The 23,876-nt window shown below is 39.2% G+C and overlaps 1 pseudogene; it reads right to left on the bottom strand.

Annotated features, from left to right (window-relative positions):
• Positions 1–22,581: 22,581 nt before the first annotated feature.
• On the bottom strand, positions 22,582–22,653 carry LOC122039333 (annotated as a pseudogene).
• Between the last annotated feature and the right edge of the window lie 1,223 nt (positions 22,654–23,876).

Here is a 23,876-nt window from a genome sequence, read left to right as displayed (position 1 = left end):
AATCCACTTCATTTTAAAGGTTAATAATAACCATGAAAATGCTCTCCGAGTGTCAACTTCATCGAGGTTGGATTAACTACCTTTCCAATTAGAGTTGACACTCTCTAACCCATCTAAGGAGTAGAGAAATGTTCCTAGGAACCCAAAAACTATTGGTGCTCCTTGAATGCTCTAGGTACTCACTAGAGATAACCTCCCTAGTTACCTTCCTAATGACCTTCCTAGGCTTCTTAGAAGCCTTGATCACCTCCTCTAGGTCAACTCTAGGGATTATTTCCCTTGTGATCTTCTTAGTGACTTTCTTAGACTTCTTAAGAGTCTTAGTCACATTCGTCATTGCAAAGATACTCCTAGGGATAACTTCCCTTGTATCCTTGACTTGACCCCTAGACCTAGAGTTGGTTCCATAACTATATGGAACCCTATAGTAAGAAGTCATATCCTTCTTAGCCATAGGTTTGTATCCCAAACCTCTATGGCCATTGGATGACTTTTGTACTCCTAGACCTAGGTTAAGCTCATTTTTCCCTTTTAGGATTGTTTCCATCCTTTTTAGGGTCTTTTCCATTTTTTCAAGCCTTGACCTCAAGACTTGATTTTCTTTCCATAAATCCCTAGATTTTGGTTTTTCATTTAGTCCTTGAGTATTTTTATTTCTAGGCTTATAACTATGGTCCTTAGTATTCTTGCCTCGTTTATCTACCTTCCTAACCTTAGGTGATGTAGTCTTACCATGAAAAGCCATATGATTTTTATTAATTCTATCATGCCTCCTATTTTTATGGTAAATAGTATTAAAATGATATAAGTTAGAACTAGCATGCTTTTTACTATGATTTAAAGGGATATACTTAATAAATGATACCTTGGGTTTTACCTTGGAAGCTCCCCCTTGACTTGTGCTTTCTCCTTTGACTTTGATCACTTTCTTCCCCTTAGGATATTGACTCCGATAATGTCCTTTTTGGTTGTAAGAAAAGCACACAATGTGTTCCTTGCTCTTCTTTATTGTAGGGGTAATCTCCTTGGGCTTCTCCTTGCCCTTAAGTGCCACTTGACCCTTTTTCTTGGCCAATTTATTAGGGCATTTACTCGTGTAGTGCCCATATTCCCTACACTCAAAACATATAATATGATTTTTATTTTTAATTGAACTAATTATACCTTCATGTGTAGAGTTGACACTCGATCCTCCATTTGATTCTTCATGACTTTTGAAGGTTGTATCATCTTCTTCTTCTCTTGACTCGGAAGTAGAAGCTTCTCCTTCTTCTCGATCCGGTGGCAACGAAGGTCGCTCCCCCTCAATCCTCGAGGTGGAGGCCTCTTCATCTTCATCCTCTATATGGAATAAAGAGTATGCTCCCTCTTTTCCCTTCTCATTGCATTCCTTTGAAGATGAGGTTTCTTCGACTTCTTCTTCGGGTGTTGAGCATCTCTCAACTTCCGAGTCCTCTTCTTCTTCCTTTTGGTCTTGATATGATGAATCACCCTCTTTTGATTCTTCTTGGTTTGGTATAGTGGAGGGTTCTTCATGAAGCTTGGCCAATTTGTTCCAAAGCTCCTTGGCATCCTTGAATTCTCCAATTTTCTCCAAGATGTTGCTCTACAATAGATTAACCAACAACTTGGTCACTTTATCATTGGCCTCACATCTTTGGATTTGCTCTTGGCTCCACTTGCTCCTCTTGAGAATCTTGCCCTTTGAATTTGTTGGAGCTTCAAAGCCTTCCATTAGAGCAAACCATTGCTCTATCTCCATCATAAGGAAATTTTCGATCCTTGATTTCCAAGAATCGAAGCTTGTTGATATGAATGGTGGAGGCACCTTTGTGTCAAATCCGAGTCCATCTCAGAATTCCATCTTGAAGTTGATCTCTTGATGAATTCTTTGACTTGATGAATTTTTCTCTAACTTCTTCACCCTCTAGCCTTTTTGCTCCTTCCGGCGATGATTTCGGTAAAGAGCGACCTCGCTCTGATACCACTTGTTAGGGTCGTTTGGTGCTAGAGGGGGGAGGGGGTGAATAGCTTGTCGCGTGCTCGTCATTGCTTACTTCGTGATGATATGCAGCGGAATGAACAAGAAACAAACTTACACCACTAACACAAGGATTTACTTGGTATCCACCTCAAGATGAGGTGACTAATCCAAGGATCCACACACACGAGCATTTTCCACTAAGAAAATACTCTTTCTCGGTAACTACTGGAGGTGGAGAAACCTCGTACAATACTCACACATACAACACACAACACACAACACAAATAGAAAAAAATACAATGAATACAAGTGTAAAATCCTCTCCTCTTGCTTACTTGTTGCTTGTTGTTGCCTCTTGAACCTTGGAAGTGCACCAACACTTGTCCCCAAGAGCCTCCAAGAACTGGCTGTGAGCGTCAAGGAAGAGCGTGTGAAGATCGAGAGAAGTGTTGCGGAGAAAAAGCTCGCCAACGGCTATATACCTCATGCTCCTAGGGCTTCCAATCAATTTGGCATACTTCCAATTGCTATGTCAAATCTGCGCCATCCCAACCATCCATCGTTGGCTTCCTGTGCAACGGTCAAATCCCAATCGATCGGTTGATCAATTGGGGAGGCTTAAATCGATCGGTCGATCGATTCAGAGTACCTCTGTGCTCTCTGGAACTGGCCTGAATCGATCGACTAATCAATTCAGGCTTTCTAGCGATCATGCGAGAAAAACTAGCCCCCAATCGATCAGTCGATCGATTGGAGGTGCCCAATCGATTGACTGATCGATTGGGAAGTGTTCTGTGCCTGTGACAAAGGATCACAATCGATCGACTAATCGATTGGGCTACTTCTTTTCGTAGCACAGTGTCAATCGATCGGCTGAACAATTGAACCACTGTCCAATAGATCGGTTGATTGATTGGTTTCCCCTTGACTTGTTTAAACCAAGTCTAGGGTCCTCAAATCCAACATCCAGTCAACCGTGACTTGTTGGAACCTTATGCCTAGCATCTGGTTAATCTTGACATGCTAGGACTCCTTCACCAAGTGTCCGATCAATCCCTTTGACCCACTTGAACTTTTCTCCTCGTGCCAAGTGTTCAGTCAACCTTGACCCACTTGGACTTACCGTCTTATGCCAAGTGTCTGGTCCTCCATGACCCACTTGGACTTCCACTAGATGTTCAGTCACCCTTGACCTATCTGGATTTCCTCGTGCTAAGTATCTAGTCAATCCTTTGACCTACTTGGACTTCCCAACACCAGGTGTCTGGTCAACCTTGACCCACCTGGATTTCCACGTTCCAAGTATCTGATCAATCCTTTGACCTACTTGGACTTCCCAACACCAAGTGTCCGGTCAACCTTGATCCACCTAGATTTCCACGTGCTTGGCTTCACTCACCAAGACTTTCACCTAGCTTCACTCACTAAGATTTTCACCTGGCTTCACTCACCAGGAGTTTTCCACTGCCTGGCTTCACTCACTAGGTTTTTTACCTAATTTCACTCACTAGGATTTTCACCTGGCTTCACTCACCAGGATTTTCCTCTACTTGGCTTCACTCACCAGAACTTTCCTAGTCAAGTATCCAGTCAGCCTTGACCTACTTAACTCTTCTTCATATCTAACTGGTCAACCTAGATCAGAGAGGAATTTTATCAATAATCTCTCTAAATGGACGATTGCATCTGCAATCTCCATGTATTGTCAAACATCAAAATCCAAACATCAAGACTCAAGCTTGAGCCAACTCAAGCATAGTCAACTTGGTCAACCTTGACCTAGCGGATATTGCACCAATAGGCTGAAGGTAGTAGTCGACTGGTGATGACACAAGTTGACTAGTAAAGAGTCGTTGGCATAATCGCAGATTCTGCAGAGAATCGTTGGCCAACACCAGTTGACTGGTGCAAGCATCATTCAACTGGTAATGGTAAAATCATCTTAATGATTTCCCATGCTCTATATAATGGAACTTAGGGTGGTGGCTGACCTTGGTTAACAAAATTAGACTGGTTAAAGTCTAATTAGAGTCTCTAAGCCTTCTAGCAATCCGTGTATTCTTGGTCAATTTGTGGCAAGATTTCTCCACCAATAAGGAGGATTGTGCTAGTCAAAAGTTTTTCGGGGACTATTCCACTGATGGATAAGGATCATCCACCTTTTGGACATCCATAGAGTAGGAGCTTTATCTTCAAACGACGTAAATTATCGTGTTGTGGTTGTCATTTCTTCTCTTGTCTTTAGCTTTTGTATTCATATTTGTATTGTTTATATTCTGCTTTGCCAATGAATATGTAGGAAATGATCAATTTGGGGCCAACGTCTAATCAACCCCCTTCTAGTCGGTCCAACAATCTCCAACAAGTGGTATCAGAGTGAGGTTGCACTTCATTGAACTGGCCGCCAAGAAGAGCAATTTTCAAGGATGACCGACTTGATTGAACCTCTAAAGCAGGAAGGAGGAATTCTATAGGACATCACATTTTAGATGATAAAGATGGAGATTTTCTTCAAAATGGATTAGGATGTCATGATGATTGTCAAGGAGCCGTTCAAAGTCCTAAGAGACAAGAAAGGGAAAAGACTTTGATCACGTTATTGGATGAAAAAGCAAGCCTCACGATCAAAGGAAAATTCAAGGTAATATCAATTTTAATCGATATTTTGCCTAATGATGTTGTTAGTCGTGTAAGTGAATATGAGAACGCCCATGATTTATAGAGCAAGGTGAAGATGGTTCTTGAATAGTGGTAGAAAAACAATGATGTATCCTTCATTTTCGACCATTTATCACTGAAATAGGGAACTAGAGGGAGGTACCATGACTTGATCTTGGATTAGTAGAGTTTAAGTAAATAAAAAGAATATCGAGAAACTCGAGAAGTGTTGTACCAACTTCGAGTAAAAATCGAACAGGAAAGAATTATTTAAAGAGGTAAACTTTTACCAATTCAAATAGAATACGAAAAACTGAAATCCAAAGTATAAAACAACTCCCCCTGGCTTGATTGGTGGTTGCACTAATTTAGAGCAGAACTTGGCTCTAACACCACTTATTGGATTGAGTCACATGTGAGAAGGGAGGATGAATCACGTGATTTTGAAAAAATTGTTCTTTTTTATTTTGAAAAGAAAGTATGTAGTGGAAAAACATGGAAATTAAAAAAAAACAAGTTAGAAGATAGAGATAGACACGGTTAATTTTACTTGGTTTAGAGCTTTCGGCGACTCCTACTCTAAGATCCAAGTTTCACGGGCCTATTGATGGGTAATCCACTAAAATACCTCTTTCGGAATCGCCGAAAGAGGGAATTGAGTACAAAAGAAAGTCAAAACAAGTACAACACACTACACTTGTCCTTTTTTACAATACTTATGTACAAAATTCAAAGTTACCAAACACTTTTTTCAGAGTTAGTAAGCTCAAGCTCGGTGTTTGGATGACTTCTCAGTGTTAGATGGATGTAGCAACATTGTAGCAAAGTCACAACAGGAAGTTGGAGTAGTTGAAATCTCAATCGGACGACTAGAAGCTTGTGTATGAGTTGTTGTTTGAAACTTGGTCGAGATGCTTTTATAAAGGCTGTGGAAAGCGCCTTCCATAGGATTGAAGGTGCCTCCAGCGTGTAAAACTTGATTTTGAAAAAAGTTATTCCTTATCGCCGAAGAGATAAGAATTTTATCCTATAGAAGGTGTCTTCCATGCACTGAAGGCACCTTTTATGAACAGTGCCAAGGTGCCTTTTAATGCTTAAAGGCGCCTCGGGTACTGACCACCTAAGATTTTTTGTACTCTTTTTTGTTAGTCAGAGCCCTAGAGCCAATCATTTAATGATTGTATTATGGACTTGTTGTATCATATTCTTATATAAATAAAGGCATTTGTTTTTGGTTATTATACTTACTTGTATTGGTGCCAAATAAACTAAGTATAATAACGTCCTTGAGTAGAAGGTTCTCACCTATATCAATTGGTTAGTTGAATCGATAGTGAGATGATATAGAGAACACTACTCTTAATCATTCCTAGTCGAGTATTAACATTCAGGGACAATGTTAGTGCAATAAGACTAGCATCTAGGTCAACTCGATGACTTGATCTCACAAGTCATGGATATAGAGATATCAAGTTGACACATGGGTATGCATTGGAGAATGTATACTGAATGACCCGCCATGAGAAAGTATCATGGATCGTTATATGAGTGTCATATACTTTCTCATGTGGCTATTAGTATGACTACTAGTCCTTGGACCTGAAGTCACCATGGATCCCTACATAAGGAGTTATGTACTTTGGTTTCGTCAAACGTCACCCATAACTGGGTGTACTATAAAGGCGATTACTGGGTATGTAACGAATTATGCAGAGGGATGTGAGTGATGTAGTTGGGATCTATCCCTCCTATATGACGGGAGAGACATCGATATTCTTGATAGAGTGAGACCATGAAATGCATGACCATGCCCAAATGAGTCAATATGAGATATTGAGCTCATTTGATTTAGTGAGTCTACTTGGAGATCAAGATTTAGATTGGTCAGAGGATGACACGGTCTATGCCTCACATTGATCAATCTAGATGTCTAGGATAGAAGGACACTTGTCATATATTGTGAGGAGTCACAATTAGTAGTCACAAGGTGATGTTGGATCTCAACATTCTTGTAACTTGGGTAGTAATGATGTGTTGCTAGATACCGCTCATTACTTATGCTCCTAAATGGGTTTAGGGGCATTGCCAACGTTACAAGAACCTATAGGGTCACACACTTAGGGTAATTAGATGGAGATTAGGTTCATTTGATGAACCTAAAGGATTAGGTTCATGTGATGAACCAAATTGGATTAAGAGTAATCCAAAGAAGGCTAATTAAGTTGGACTCAATTTGGTTCTTGTATTAAATGAGTCTAATTTGGACTTAGGCTCATTGAATTAATTTAATTCAATGAATAGAGATTCATTAAATTAAAATTAATTTGAACCAATGGTTAGATTTGATCAACCATGAGAGAGAAGTGGTCAAGTTTGACTTGACTTGAGAGGAAGATGAAGGGTCAATTTTGACTTGACCATTTGCCACCTCATTGGTGAGTTGGCAATGAATGGGCCAATGATGATGCTCCACATCACCATGGTTACTTAAGTATGATGCCACCTCATGGGAGTTACCAAGAGTTGTGACTCTTGGTATCCCATGGAGGTTAAAACATCTCTTAATGTGGCTGCCCACATTCAACCTCTTGAGAGGTTTCATTTTTGTTTCTGAAACTCCCATCTTCTTCCTCTCTATCTTTCTTCTTGCTCTCCCTCTCCTCCATTACTGATCTCTAAGGTTGCTAGCACATCCTTAGAGATTTTTCACCATCTCTTGCTTGTGTGGATACACATAGAGAAATGTCTACTTTGACACTTTCGAGATCCGGCGAACCGAGGACGAGCGGGATTGCGAAGGGCTTTGCATCAAGGGTATAACCTTTCTTCTTTGTAGATCTACTGTAGATTGAGGTTTAGAAACTCGTACTCGTAAGTTTTTCGAAAGTTTTATCTTCGCACGGATCCGGTGGCGGGGGTTTCGGGGTTTCCGCGACGCGAAAAAGCTGTTTTCGCGGCCCGAAAAACCCAACATTTTTACCCTACAAAATGTGTTAGTCCAATAAACCAAATAATAACTTGTAAGACAAGTGTTAGCATAATAATAATGAGTAATAATAATTAGCTCCTGTCCTCCCTAGACCAGGAACTAGTCAATGTCTTAGTTTAGGGGGTCAAAAATAGACCTAAATTGGACCACGCTTACTATCCCTCAACCGGAACACGTCCTCACTGAGTCACTCTCCTTCAGTGACTTACCTAACTTACTAACTTATAGTCTATTTACTAGCCTCTTGACCTACTAGGTCTTCATGCTAGTTGTCAGGTTCGCATACCTAACTGGACTTCTAGCGGTCGTCAGGTCTTGCAGACCCAACCAGACTTTCTACCAAATATCAGGTCAGCCTTTTGACATATCTGAGCTTCACACCAACTATTAGATCCTCAAACCTAGCTAGATTTCAGCCTGGTGTCAGATCCTTCAGACTCGTCAACTCCTGCACCATGGTAGCCACCGCTGGGCCGCTTTTTGATTCATTGCTGCTATGCCCTAGAGCCATCGTCACCCTTCCTTTGCCTTGGCTCACCATGACAACGACATCCATATTTCATCTATGGGAAATCTGTGGATTCAATTTAGGGGTAAGACATTCTTAGTGTTAGATTGGTAGAGATTTGATCTCATCTTTTGTTTGAAATGTTGTGATTAGTTGTTTGACTGATTGATGTAGCTCTGACAATCCTTGTTGGTGAGCATTTCAGCCAGCCGGTTGTTTTCTCTTTGCACTTCTAGTAGCAACTTCGACCCCCTCTCGTAGAGCTCCTTTGTTCTAACTCTGGCCATTGCAGCCACCATCTCCAAGTAGTTTGGGTAATAATCAAGATCTATTTTAGTTTTTGGTTATGGGATTAATATGAAATTGAGTTCATTCTGAATTGAGATAATTAACAGATGTGTTAGTGATGGATTGTGATGTTTAATTTTGGTTAAATCTGAATAGTTTGGATGAGATTTGAAGTTGATTCATGTATTAAACCTAATCTAATGAAGAGGATGGATTAATTAGGATTAAAGATGTCTTAACTCTAATTTAAGTAGTGGGTTATATTAGTGAGACCTAAATCATTAATTAAGATTAATTAATAATCGTTCTAATTAGGATCACCCAAATTTATTTTAGGGATTTGATTTAGCTATTTAATTCATACAAAATTAGCTAAATAAAATATATTGATGCTGTACTTTGATTCAAGATGAGCGTCTCGACGTGAGATTGTTTAGCATGATCGACAGATTAAGGCGGGTAATTCTTCCTTGACCTCTTAGTTTATTGAACTTAGTGCATGATTATTTTTTATTAATGAATTAGGTTGCTTTATTTTAAATCTGTTCATTTGTTATCTTGGTTGATACTTATCTGCTTGACCTTAGTGATGATCTGGCTATTTTATTTACAATCTTAACTTTGAATATCTATACTCTGTTGTGTATACATATTTAGAGTATATATTGTAGGAGATGTCTTATTGACTAAGTTAACATGTCGATTATGTATATGTGGTTTGTGGTATGTGTTTTAGGAGATACCATGTTGATTGTTCATTTTGAATGTGGTGTGTGTGCACACGTATCTGATGTGTATTATTTGAGGAATCATATTGATTATATCTATGTTATGTGTGCAAACATGTCTAGTGTGTATTATCAGAGGAATCTTGTCAATTATACTTATGTTGGGTGAGCACATGTGTCTGGTGTGATTCTGGGAGGTATCGGGATGATTATACTTATGTTGTAGGGTATGTGCATGTCTGGTATATACGTGTCTGGTGTTGCTACTTATTATATTTGTTGATTAGCAGACACTTATTGGATCTACTCGAACTTATAGACTTAGGTGATTGATAGATCATGTACTAGTGGTACTTATGTGGATTGAGATATTGCATTGATGATGATCATGTCAGTATCATTATTAATTACATCATGTTCATCATTGCACCATATGCATACTGACGACCATTGCTCCCTTGTGGTATGAGCTAGTCGACAGTCATATATATGCATGTTGACAACCATTACTCCCAGGTGGTATAAGCTAATTCGACGACCATTGCTCCCTTACAGTATGAACTAGTTTGATGACCATTACTCCCTTGCGGTATGAGCTAGTCCTTAATAATGGTAGCTGACCATTCGACCACTAAGGAAGAGTGGTAGCTTGGAGTGGAGCTAGTCCTGACGTACCACCTAGCCACTTAGTGGTAGCGATATTCGACGTTGTGAGCAATCAGGGACTCCGATGTTATGTAGTGAGATAGCTACTTAACAAATTGTCCGTCTCACCCACTCTATAGTGATAGCTAGAGGGTAGTACAATTGTCATGGATCCTTCCTCTCGGCCACACAGGGGTCGTGGTGTCTTGATAGGTTTCAGAGGTGACCATGATGCATGCATGGATATGCATATGATGCGTGGTGCATTTTTCAGAGATATATCTGTATTTTCTTGTGATTATTGGACATGACTGAAATATGATTATTGCATATGATTTCCATGCTTCATACATGTTCATTTATCATACATGTATATACTATCGATTATATTGCTCACGTGTTACGAGCAGATTTGTTGCTGATTCCTACTGAGTATACTTATCACTATACCATATGTGTTGGTTCCAGATTGGGTATATACATTGATTATGTCAGTTATGGTTATGTGTATTGATTATGTCCTATACAATCGTATTCTTATTTTCCTGTTGAGGCTGTATACTTTGATCTTCATGTTTTATATAGACCATGCACTATCTTGCCTATTACTCGCTGAGTGACCCGCACTCACCACCCCATTTGCGTATTATCTTTTTTTTTTCTCAGATAGCAGGTAGATGAATGTGGAGTCGCTTGGAGTATCCTGTATGTCGATCCCACATCATATTAGAAGATGGTGTTTACTTCACTCTTATTTCTTACATGTTTTCCTTATGGTATCAGTATTGTATTGATGTTTAGCCATGATGCTACTTTACTATGTTTGATTTTTTGTTGTGTTTAAGCCATGCCGACATGCATTATATCATTTTAGTTTGTGTGGCTTTCCTATGTCTTCTGCTGTGGTTTTTGTTACAACTGAGTGGGCTATTTATTATTTTATTTTCTATTCTAATCATGTGGATCCTATGTATACAACTACGTGGTTGTTGATCCAGTCATGTGGGCTGTATATTAAACTGTGTGGTTGTGTTTTATTTCCAGCCGTGTGGACTGAAGGCCAAGTGGCTATGTATCTAGGTTTTATTTGTCACTATTATAGGGGAGATATTGCCCGTTTGTCGGGTCTCCTCTAGGACGTGACAAGTTAAATTTTAATTAATTTCAAATTTAAATTTTATTAATTAATTTTAAATCTATTTAATTTGTTGATTTGTTTAAAATTGTTTATTAGTTATAAATTTGATCAATTATCAATTTTCTTAGTTAATTTTGTTTAATTAATTAATTAAAGTTACTATAAGGTTTGTATTAAATTGATTTGAATTATTTGTTTAACCTTTGTTAGATTCAAACTTAACTTTGAGTTCATCAAGAAAGAGTTTGTTGAGTAAATTTAACACTGTGGTGAGTCACAATGAACATCATTAGAGTAACCACATCTAAGATAACTTTCTAAAAATAACCAACTCAAAGAACTGAATACTAGATTTTGGTCTAACTAACTTATGTTTGATTAGACTAGCTTTGGCCAGATCTACTAAATCTAATGCACTAGGTAGAACACATATATCACGGCTTGAAGAAGTCCTTGCCCCACAAACAAATAACATTTCCCCCCTTATGACAACATATGAAACCTGGATACAATGCCACAAGATAGTACAAGTATAGTATCTATAACTCATACGGTAGGAACAAAAACACCACCATGTAAGATAATATGTAGCTCTCACGACTGGAATCAAATAAAGTGAAAGACATAACATAAAACATATAAGCCAAAACAACTGATCGCGTGTCATCTTGGCATGACACAACAACATCAAAGCAAATACAAGAAGCCTTAAGGCTAAACTCCAAGTCCAAGTTGAATCAATACAATGCCAAGTCCACAATTTAAAATGCAAATAAAGCATAAAACAAAACTAGAAAAAACATCCTCGGATGTGATGTGGGACCGATAGTTAGGATCTCTGAGTGATACAACATATCCTCTACCTACTAACATAGAAATAAAGGGGAAGCAAAGGATAGTGAGTACAAAATACTCAGCGGGTATAACAAGATAGTGCATGATACTATATATAAGGAGATCAAAGGATGCAATCTTAGGTGAAATACTTACTATAAAAGTAAGAGAGTTAATATAAGTAACCACTAATAAAGCATAAACAACTACATAACCATCTACTAACCTACTCAACCAAGTAAGACCAATAAATTGGGAGTACATGTAGATCCTATACAAATAAATACACAACTAACATATATCAAACATAGAGCAAGCACAGAATACATGTAACAACGTGCTACCATGAATGGGTCTCATGGACAGTCAGACTATATAAATAGTCACTATCTATAGGAGAATGCTCTACCATGGATGGTCTTATGGGCAGACAGGATGAGGTAGCTATCTAGCTCCTCAACCACTGACTACGAGAGAACTCTCTACCACAGATGGTCCTGTACGCAGTCAGGATATGTAAACAGTCACTATTTGCGGGAGAACTCTCTTCCATGGATGGCCCCATCGACAAACAAGATTTATAAGTGGCCACTATCTATAGGAGAATACTCTACCACGGATGGATCCTGTGACGAGATAGAATTTGTACATGGCTATCTATCTATGAGGTAAGGGTGAACATGCTACCATTGATGGTCACGTGGACAGTCATATACATCATGATCACTAACAACTCTCTCAACCACGAATGAGAGACAATGGTCGACATGATATACTAATGGTTGCTGATGATTCTCTCAACTATGAATGAGAGACAATGATCATCAGGACATAACAATATAACAATAAGAAGAAAATGAATAATCTCCTCCAATATACCACTCTATAACCACACCTTGGTTTAACCTCACTAGCGTATAGGCATGAGCCTAAATAACAAAAAGAGTCTAGTAGGATACTCGATATCTTACACCATAGTATGATATTACTAATGTATAGGCATGAGTCTACATAATAAACAAGGGTCTAGTAGGATACTCAATATCCTATACTACGGTATGATCGCCCGAATAATAAGCGTAAACTCAAATCATAAACTAGGGGTCTAGTAGGATATCCAATATCCTACACTATGGTATGGTAATATGATACATATATAATAATATCAAACATGAAGAATAATGAGACTGCATAGATATAAAATAGATCATCTTTAAGGTTAAGCAACATAAGTATCAAGCTTAAGAAATGATATGAAAAGAGTCAAGGTAATAAAACTACCAATCAAATCATAACTCATGCACTAAGATAAAAAATCTAAAGAAGACAAAGCAAGAAATACCCGCCTCAAATGTAGATCATGCGAAACATCCACATGTCAGTGTCTACCAAGAGCTCAAATCTTGTAGCAAAAACACAAGTTATTACAATGCTCTAACATAAATCAAATAACCCTCCTTAAGTCCAATCAATTATGGGAAACCCTAATTTACTCCATCCTAATTATCTAGTAATCTTTCACTAAATAATTCAATTAACCCTAAGTGAGTTACTCATTTTATAAATCACCAATCCTAAACTAGCCCCATCTCAAATTAGTTGCCCAAATTCTCCGATGCACTAATCATTTTCTTAATCAAATAACAAATCCATTCCTTTAATTAATCCATATATTACTCCAGCAACTCATTGTTAATGATCGAAGGCTATTTCAATCGAAATCAACTTAATTAGAATTCTTACCCCTAACAACGGTGGTTAGGCAGTGGTGTTGGCCCTGGTGCCAGTAGAAATAATGACCATAGTGGTCGCAAGCTTACTTTTGTGATCATAGCCTAGTCACGTCGGAGCAGGAGGAGTGACACTACATGATCATATGCAAATGATGCATGTTGCATATATTAGACATACTATTATGTATTTGCCTATGATATGCCACATTTGTTTGAGCTATGGTTGTTGCATATGCCTAACATTATTCATACATGTTCATTTATCTTACATGTATATGCGATCATATGTTACTATATAGTACGAGCATATCTATTGCTGATCCCAGTGATTACTGATGATTATGTTGGGGATCGATGGCCGGCTAGAAGGAGGGTTGAATAGACGTTGACCCCAAGTTGATCGCTTCCTATGTATTCGTTAGTGCACAGTGAAAAATAAACAAATACAAATACGAATATAAAATATGAAAGCTAAAGGAAAGATAAGAAAGCAAACTAAGATACACGATCATTTATGTGGTTCGGAGATAACTTACTCCTACTCCACGACTGTCTGTAAGGTGGATGCTCAATTCTTCGATGGATTAGCCCCTGACAAACTCCGCTTATCTCAAGTCTTCTTGTAGGTGGAGAAATCTCACCATAAATCCAACCAAGATCTCTTGGACACAAAGAAAACCTTGAGCACTTAGTGACTACTAATTAATGTTAACTACCTCTAGTTTTGTTAACCTTGAGCTCCATTATATAGAGCTTGGAAGAAACAACCTTACTATTTTTACCATTATCAGTCGATTGGCCCTTGTACCAGTCGACTGGTGCCTGGCCAACTGCTCTCCAATGGCTCTTTACCAATAGACTTGTCCTTGCACCAGTCGATTGATCCCTGCCATTCAGGTATAGAAATTCTTTGTGCTCTACCACAGTTGACTGGTCCCAGTACCATTTGACTAGTAAAACCCTAAACATAGGGTTTTCTTTCCCGAGTACATTTCTCTTGCACTCGGACCCTCACGACTCACTTGACTCTTCTTTGTAGCTTTGACCTCTCGCCTTCAATCCTACTTCCTTTGGCTCTTGTCCCTCAGATGCGTTAAAGCCCATGGCTTATCCCTAATTCCATCATTCGCATATGCCTCGAAGTCCTTCCCTCGACCCTTGTCCTTGCTGCCTTGTCCACGGTCCCTCGAATGTCCCATCCTTCACCGAACCTGAAGCCATCAAGCTAAGTCATATGTGTATTCTGCAAACCTACACACTCATATACACATATTAAATACAAGGGTGAACCTAATTTAAACCCTTTGCCTAAACATCAAAACATATGGTTGCATGGACCATTGGGATTGCTCCAACAATCTCTCCCTTTTTGATATTTGACAATACATGCAGTTAGGGAAAACATAATAGCAAACGTAATATGCTAATAACAAATGGACTTACATTTCCAAGGCTACATACTTGGACTTACACCGTTGAGAAAAGCTAAGGCTACACACTTGGACTTACACCGTCGAGTAAAAAATGCAAACATACATTAAAACCTATCACAATGCTCCCCTTACACCTAAGCTCCCCATTGAGCTAGGAATTTTACCACAGGGGTATTTAAGAACCTATCACAAGGCTCCCTCTACACAAAGACACATAAGATTTTCCCAACTGAACCTTACGTCTCCGCTTTTGCCTAACATTAAAAAGCTCCAACAATATCCCAATTGTCGAAACTTGATCATCCAAACTGATCCTAAACTTGTGTATTTATCCCCCTAGGATCTCATACACCTATGCGAGTTGACCTAGTTAAAATCAGTGTTGAAAAATAGTTTCAGACTGGTATCAGTTGACTGCCCTCATCAATATAAACTCCACTACAAGAAAAATGGTTTTTTGTAGCGTACAAATTCGCTTTCCGCAGCACACATTGCATGCTGTACAATTAAAAGCTGTTGAAAGTCTTAGATTATCTGTAACACACAATGCACACCATGAAAAATATTATCCACAGCGCGCAATGCACGCTACAAAAAATATTATCCGCAACACGCAATGCACATCGTGAAAAATATAATCTGTAGTGTGCAAAGCACGCTACGAAAAAAGTGATACCTAATATTTTTTTTAAAAAAAGATCATTGTTTTATTTAATTTTATTTTATTCATGTGTGTGAAAATTTGGCCAAAGATTCAATGAACCACACACTAATGCATAGAAACAAAATGATATAAAATATTCTCTAATATTCACAATAAAGCACATTGCTTGGTATATATATTTTAATTAATTACACCCAGAATTGTTCAAAACCCCTATCTTGACTCTGAAATATGGCTTGAGACTAAAAATTATAGAACCACATTTTTATTGTTTACATAATATCTTTGAATAAATATTACAAAACTTGATGAATATTAATAATCTCATGACATTTGAATTAGTTGCAACTTAAATCTCAATTGTTTCTTTGCATGGAGTTTTTAAAGATTTGTTGTTGATGGAGTTAGAAACCTATGCAAAATAAGAACGGAGTTAGAACCTGTGGAAAATGAGAACCATGTAAAAGTTTCATAATATTATACTAACACGAGCAAAGTTGTTTGCAATGTACTAATTGGAACAAAGTATCGGTAGATGATGATCCTGGTAGAGATTAAATAGTATTCTAATCTCCAAATGAAATGCATCCTTCCAATGCCCTACAAATCTGTTCAATATAATTTTTTTTTTTTGCAAAAAGTTAAAAGAGAAATAGTGAGGAAATGGTTGTCGATGAATATTGTAGATTTGATTGAGGAACTAAATGTTGAACTTAGTCTCCGAATGGAGAAATCCTATTTGAGTCAAAAGTTGTTTGCTATAAATTGAGAGAAATCCATTTGAATGATTTGGTTTTGGATACACCGCTTTAAACACACTCCATCAGGAACATGTATTCTTGCTTCTTTGAGAAAAGATGACTTCTGAAGTAGAAATTTTGTAGCAAACAACAAAAATTTGTTTGAAAAAAGTTTCAACTTAATGTTGATGACATTAGATTGGGTAAGAAACTTCTTCTTGGACCTTGTTCAATAACTTTTTAAACATGTTATGGAGTACCAACAAATTATACCTTTCATAGAATCTAAAACTAAATGATTCTAGTCATATATCTTCAACAAGCATGATGAAAACAACTAGCGATGCACAAGAACATAGGAGACAATGATACAGATCGAGTAGAAAGACTAGTTTAATAAATGGAATGAGAAACAAGAAAGAGTTTGAGCAAAATACTTGACTCATGCTTGGACGAAGAGCTGCAACATGTCACAAACAAGCAGCAATGCATGCCACCATTCTCCCTACCTTAATAGGGCCGTAGTCATTGTCTAAGAATGGATAGATAAGGGCATCGTATACTGCATCTTCCATTGCTATCTATAGCAAGGGTCTCACCTGAGTTGAACATATCAAATAGTATTCTTAGAGGATATATATATCAAGAGGTTGTTCATGCAATTTTGAAACTTAAGACTGAAATGAATAAGAAGAAACTGTTTTTCTTTTACAACTGACCGAATCAGCCAAACCTAAAGGCTTTTTTTCTAGTGATCAACTCCACGTGCAACACCCTGTAAGAGTAAACATTAGATTTATCAGTAAATTTCCCAGTAGAAGCATACTCCGGAGCGAGGTAACTGTTGTCACATGAGATTTCCATGAGTGGAAAAATGTGTTGGTTTAGTTTTGACAATAACATGAAACTCAACTATGTCATAGGGCACTCACCCATAAGTTCCCTTTGTTGGTGCAATATCCCTAGGTCAAGTTTGACATGGTTGACTAAGCTTGATTTGGCTCAAGCTTGAGTCTTGATGTTTGGGTTTCGATGTTTGACAATAGATGGAGATTACAGATGTCATTGTCCAATTGGAGAGAAAAAATTGATACAATTTCCCTTTGGTTAAGGACTGACCAGTTTGATGTGAAGAAGAGTCAAGTAGGTCGAAATTGACTAGATACTTGATTGGAAAAGTCCTAACTAGATCTTAGTTAAGGGAAAATCCTGGTGAGTGAAGCCAGGTGAAAGACCTAGTGAGTGAAGCTAGGCAGTTGGAAAATCCTGGTGAGTGAAGCTAGGTAAAAGACCTAGTGAGTGAAGCTAGGCAGTTGAAAAATCCTGGTGAGTAAAACAGGTGAAAGACCTAGTGAGTGAAGCTAAGCAGGTAAAAATTATGGTAAGTGAAGCAAGGTGAAAGACCTAGTGAGTGAAGCTAGACAGGTGAAAGTCCCGGTGAGTGAAGCCGGGTAGTGGGAAAATCCTGGTGAGTGAAGCCAGATGAAAATCCTAGTGAGTGAAGCTAGGTGAAAGTCCCGATGAGTGAATCTAGGCAGATAGAAAGCCCTAGTGAGTGAAGCTAGGCAAAAGGAATGCCCTAGTGAGTGAAGCTAGGTAGATGGAAAGACCTGGTGAGTGAAGCCAGACATGAGGAAATTCAGATGGGTCAAGGGTGACTGGACATCTGGTGGAAGTCTAAGTGGGTCATGGAGGACTGGACACTTGGCATGAGATGGTAAGTCTAAGTGGGTCAAGGTTGACCGGACACATGGCACAAGGAGAAAAGTCCAAGTGGGTCAAAGGATTGACCAGATACTTGGCGAAGAAGTCTCGATAGGTCATGGTTGACCGGATGCTAGGTATGAGGAGTTCCAATAGATCATGGTTGATCAGATGTTGGAATTGGGGACCCTAGACTTGATTTAAGCAAGTCAAAGAGAAGTTAATCGATCAACCGATCGATTGAACTGTGGTTTGATTGATCATTCGATTGATTGAAGGTGTGCTGCAAGGAAGGCTGGCCCAATTGATCGACCGATCGATTAGGAAGTGAAATCATGAGCATAGAATGCTCCTCAATCGATCAGCTGATCAATTAGGCTCCCCAATCGATTGGTCAATCGATTGGGGCAAGTTTTCTCGTACAGACGTAAGAGCACAGAAGAAGGCTGAATCGATCAGCCGATCAATTCAGCCTCCCTAATCGATCAACCGATCTATTGGGATGTGACCGTTGCATAGGTAGTGAGCGATGGACGACTGAGATGGCGCATATATGATGTGTCAATTGATTGGGAGCATGTCTAATCGATTGGGAGCCCTAGAAGCATGAAGTATATAATCGTTGGCGAGCTTCTTCTCCACAACGCTTCTTCCCCGATCTTACTACGATTCTCTCCGACACTCACCGTCGGACTTCAAGCTTGGAAGAGAAGTGCTGTTGCACTTTCCAAAGGGTCTAGAGGCGATCTACATCAACAAGATCAAGCACGAGAAGGTTTTTATTTATACACTTGTGTATTTTCTTCTTGTTTGAGTGTATATTATTGTGTGAGTCATGTACCAGGTTTCTCCACCTCCGGTAGTTACTGAGAAGGAGTGTTTTCTTAGTGGAGAGTGCTCACGTGTGTGGATCCTTGGATTAAGCACCTTATCTTGAGTTGGATACCAAGTAAATCCAAGTGTTAGTATTGCTTCAGTTACATTCTGCTGCATATTAGCATCAAGGAGCAAGCAACGAAGCGTGATGAGCAATTCACCCCCCTAGCTACAAATTGACCCTAACAAGTGGTATCAGAGGTCGCTCTTCACCGGAATCATCACCGAAAGGGGCAACAAGCTAGAGGGAGAAGAAGTTGAAGCAAATTTCAACAAGTCGAAGGATTCATCAAAGGATCAACTTTAAATGGAATTCCAAGATGGACTTGGATTCGACACGAGGGTGCCTCCACATTCATATCAATGAGCTTCAATTCTTGGAAATCAAGGATCAAAAATTTTCTCATGATGGAGATAGAACAATGGTTTGCTCTAATGGAAGACTTTGAAGCTCCAAAAGACTCAAAGGGCAAAATTCTCAAGAAAAGCAAATGGAGCAAGGAGCAAATTCAAAGGTGCGAGGCAAACGACAAGGTAACCAAATTATTGGTTAGTCTATTGCCAAGCACAATCATTTGCAAAATTGGAGAATACAAGTTTGCAAATGAATTATGGAGCAAATTGGCCAAGCTTCATGAAGAATCCTCCACTACACCAAATCAAGAGAAATACAAAGAGGGTGACTCATTGGAGCAAGACCAAGAGGAAGAGGACTCCGAAGTTGAGAGATGCTCAACTTCCGAAGAAGAAGTCCAAGAAGCTTCATCCTCAAAGGAGTGCAACCAAAAGAGCAAAGAGGGAGCATACTCTTTGTTTCATGTGCAAGAGGATGAAGATGATGAAGCCTCTACCTCTGGGATTGAGGGGGAGTGTAGATCATTGACTCCGGAATGAGAAGAAGCCTCTACCTCCGGATCAAGTGAAGAAGAAGATGGTGCCACCTCCACAAGTCAAGAAAAATCAAATGGAGGATCATGTGCCACCTCTATAAACAAAGTTATAATAATTTCAATTATTAATAATAAAAATCATATTATATTCTTTGAGTGTAGAGAACATGGGCACTACAAGAGTAAATGCCCTAAATTGGCCAAGAAGAAAGGCTAAGAGGCATCCAAGGACAAGGAGAAGCTCAAAAGGACAGACCCCGTGACAAAGAAGAGCAAGGAACACATTGTGTGTTTCTTGTGCCATCAAAAAGGACATTACCGGAGCCAATATTCAAAGGGGAAGAAATCGGTCAAGCCTAAAGGAGGAAGCACAAGTTAAGGGGAAGCTTCCAAGGTAAAATCCAAGGTATCATTTATTGAGTCTATCCCTTTAAATCATGGTAAAAAGTAAGCTAGTTCTAACTTATATCATGACAATGCTATTTATCATGAAAACAGAAAACATGATAGAATTAAGGAAAATTATGTGGCCTATGATGTGCATAAATATTATGATAGTTTATGCATATTTTTACGCACATTCACTTGCTTTATATGTACATATTCTTTGTATGATCACCTCTTTTATCATGTACTCATCATATATACTCTTTTGTACGGATATCTACTCTATGTTTGATTTTGTGTTGATAGGGACAACTTTCAAAGTGAAAATAGCGATTGTCGACGCACCGGAGCGAGCCAGAGAACACGGCCGTGCAAACCTTGCACAACCGTGTGGCCAAACAGAAGAGCAAAAGTGAACGATTGTGCAACCCTTGCACGACCGTGCGGCCAACCCAGAGGAAGATCAGAGCATGGCCGTGCATACTTGCATGACCGTGCCTCCCCATGACCGAGACCAAGTAGCACACGGCTGTGCAACCTTGCACGGTCGTGTCCCCAGAGCCGAGTCCCAGCATCACACGGTCGTGCCAATTGGCACGACCGTGCAGTGCACCCAAAGCCAAGAAAGGGCATGGCCGTGCCACCGCGCCACACCCTAGTCTATAAAAGGGGGTTTAACCCTTTTTCCGAAAACGGGAGAGCCGGGAGGTGAGCCGTCAATAGGAGAATCACTCTGGTGTCATACCACACCATCCAGGACACCGGTCCAGCGATCTATCATCACCACATCAACTCTAGAAGCAAAGGATTGGATCCAAAGATCATTCGTCGTCGTTGGATAAGCATACTTCTTCTTTCTCTCTCTTCGTGTTGAGAATTTGTATGTTTATATACATCATGTGTTCGGGTTTTTCTCCGACGTCTATGCAGTAGAGTCCTTGTTCTAGGATGAGGGAGTAATTGTAAATTGGTTTTGATGTAAGACTCATATTATGTTTATATCCATTGGATGATTCACTTGCTTTGTTTCGACTATTCGATCTCTTTGTCGTGTTGATTGATTGTATAGGAATTGCCAACCTCGTAGAGGGAATACCTTAGATCATACACCCGAGGGGCCCTAGTGATAGGGGTAACCCATTCACAGACATCTAGGGTACTTCCTTGAAAGGAAAGGCGACTCCTCCACAAGGAAGTAAGAAACCAAACTAAGCTCCTTAATTCTATCTTTGATAACATCAATTAGAGTTGTGTCCTTGTGATCACCGAGGTGCCTTAGTGATAGGGGTTAACTATAATAGGATTTCATAAGGATTGTCTTTGTTTGGTGCTTAAGGATAGTTGCCTTAGCTTCCGGCGAATGCAGGCTAATTGAGAATGAGTATAGGATAATATGTGATATATCAACACCACCACAATGAAACAGAACTCCTAGAACTCTTCATTAACCAGGTTGATTACTTCTCGTTGCTAGTTCTTGTTTTCACTTTCTAATCTCTTTTCTTAGATTACTTACATCCATCGATAGAGTAGATAATCCTAAGTGTTCCATCACTAGTGCTTATAATCAGTCCTCGTGGGATCGATATTCTTTATTACTGACGACGAATCCGTGCACTTGTGGAAGCGTAACAAGTTTTTGGCGCCATTGTCGGGGACTACGTCTATAACATTGGTGATAGTTATACTATATTAGACTATACTTTGTTTTCTTTTCCTTTATCTTTTCTTTATTTTGCATTTAGAGATAAATAATTTTATTCTTGTTTTTCTTTACTTTCTGTATTTTTATTAAAAACACCAAAAATAATATTATTTCATTTCTTCTTCTTTACTATAGTTCATATCTTATTTTTACATGCGAAGAGCTAATCTTTCAGAACAACTTTTACCGTTTGATCCAGAGATCGATAGAACTTTCCTGAGAAGAAGAAACCTACAGAAGGCATTTCAAGCAGTACAAGAATCTTCAGAGATGGCTGATAAATTGTTAAAGGATTATGCAGCACCTTATGCACGAGGGGTTCGGTTTAGCATCACTTGACTGCTAATCGAAGCCAACAACTTTGAAATCAAGCCTGCAGTAATTCACATGGTTCAGCAGAATCAATTTGGAGGAGGACCGCATGATGATCCAAACCACCACTTAAAGCTTTTCTATGAGATCTGCGGCACCATGAAAGTGAATGGAGTCCCTCTAGAATCAGTAAGGTTATTGTTCTTCGGATTCTCCCTGAAAGACAGAGACAAGCAGTGACTAAATTCCCTTCCAACAAATAGCATTACATCCTGGGAGTAGTGTGAGTAGAAATTCTTGGAAAAATTCTATCCACCAAGCAAGACTGCTCATATGAGGAATCTGATTGCAAGCTTCAAACAGGTAGACTCAGAATCATTATTTGAAGCCTGGGACAGATTTAAGAGTATGCTAAGACAGTGTCCCCATCACGGCCTTGAGAAATGGTTGGTTCTACACACCTTCTACAATGGAATCAACTATCACATGAAGGTATCCCTCGATTCTGTAGCAGGAGGAGCATTGATGAACAAGAGTCTTGATGAAGTTGAAGAGATTATAGAGAATGTGGCACAAAATCACCATCAGTGGACATCAGAAAGATCTGGTGGTTCTTTCTCAGGAAATCCAATAAAGGCATCAGGGAAATTCGACGTAGATGTAGTCACTCTCATGTCTGCAAAGCTAGACGCTCTGACCAAGAAGTTTGAGGCCATGGGGAACAACAACAACATGGCCAATGTGATAGTTTATGTTTGCAAAACTTGCAGAAGTACAGATCATGCTCAAGATACTTGCCCCCTAGGGCCAATACAAGCACAGATAAACCAACTTGAGCAGTGTGATGCAATAGTCAGCTACAACCAAAGGCAAAATAATTCGTACTCCAATACATACAATCCTGGTTGGAGGAATCACCCAAACTTCTCATACCGGAACAATCAAGACTAAGGGCCAGCAAAACAAAGTTATCAACTTGGACAATAGAACTACTCACCTAGGTAGCAGGGCTACTCATCTGGACAACAGACTTTTCAACAACAACCTTCATAACTGTCCAGAATTGAAAAGATGCTTGAAGAAGCTATCTCAGAGCAAAAAGAAATGAAGAATAAGATCAAGCTATTAACTCAAAGAATGGGAAATTTTGAGAAACATCAAAAGATACAAGACAGCCAGATAGCCCAATCCATCTCGAGAGCACAGAGAACATTCCTAGGGAAGTCAGATATAAACCTAGTGGAACACTGCAACCGCATTGAGCTGAGGAGCGGATGAATTTTGGGAGACCCCCAAATCATTACTCAGAAGGAACCTGACTCAGAGAAAGAGCCCTCTCTCCTAATGCCTAATCAGGCTCAAAACAGGGATAGAGAGGAGGTTACTAAGAAAGTGGAAGAAACTCTTCAAGTACCCCCATAGAGTCAGACGATCCCTTTCCCTCAGAAATTGATAATCTCCCAGAAGGATGAAGAGTTCAACCGATTCTTGAAGAGGATCAAGGAGATTTGTGTAGAAGTACCACTGATAGATGCACTACACCAAATGCCGAAGTTTGCAAAGTTCTAAAAGGGTATTTTATCTAATAGAAGGCAGAAGGGCGACTTCGAGACCATAGCACTAACAGAGAATTGCAACACTCTCCTTATGGCAAATACTC

This window comes from Zingiber officinale, chromosome 1A (genome assembly GCF_018446385.1).
Source record: "Zingiber officinale cultivar Zhangliang chromosome 1A, Zo_v1.1, whole genome shotgun sequence".
Classification (NCBI taxonomy): domain Eukaryota; kingdom Viridiplantae; phylum Streptophyta; class Magnoliopsida; order Zingiberales; family Zingiberaceae; genus Zingiber; species Zingiber officinale.
This window is presented reverse-complemented; position numbering and strand designations above follow the sequence as displayed.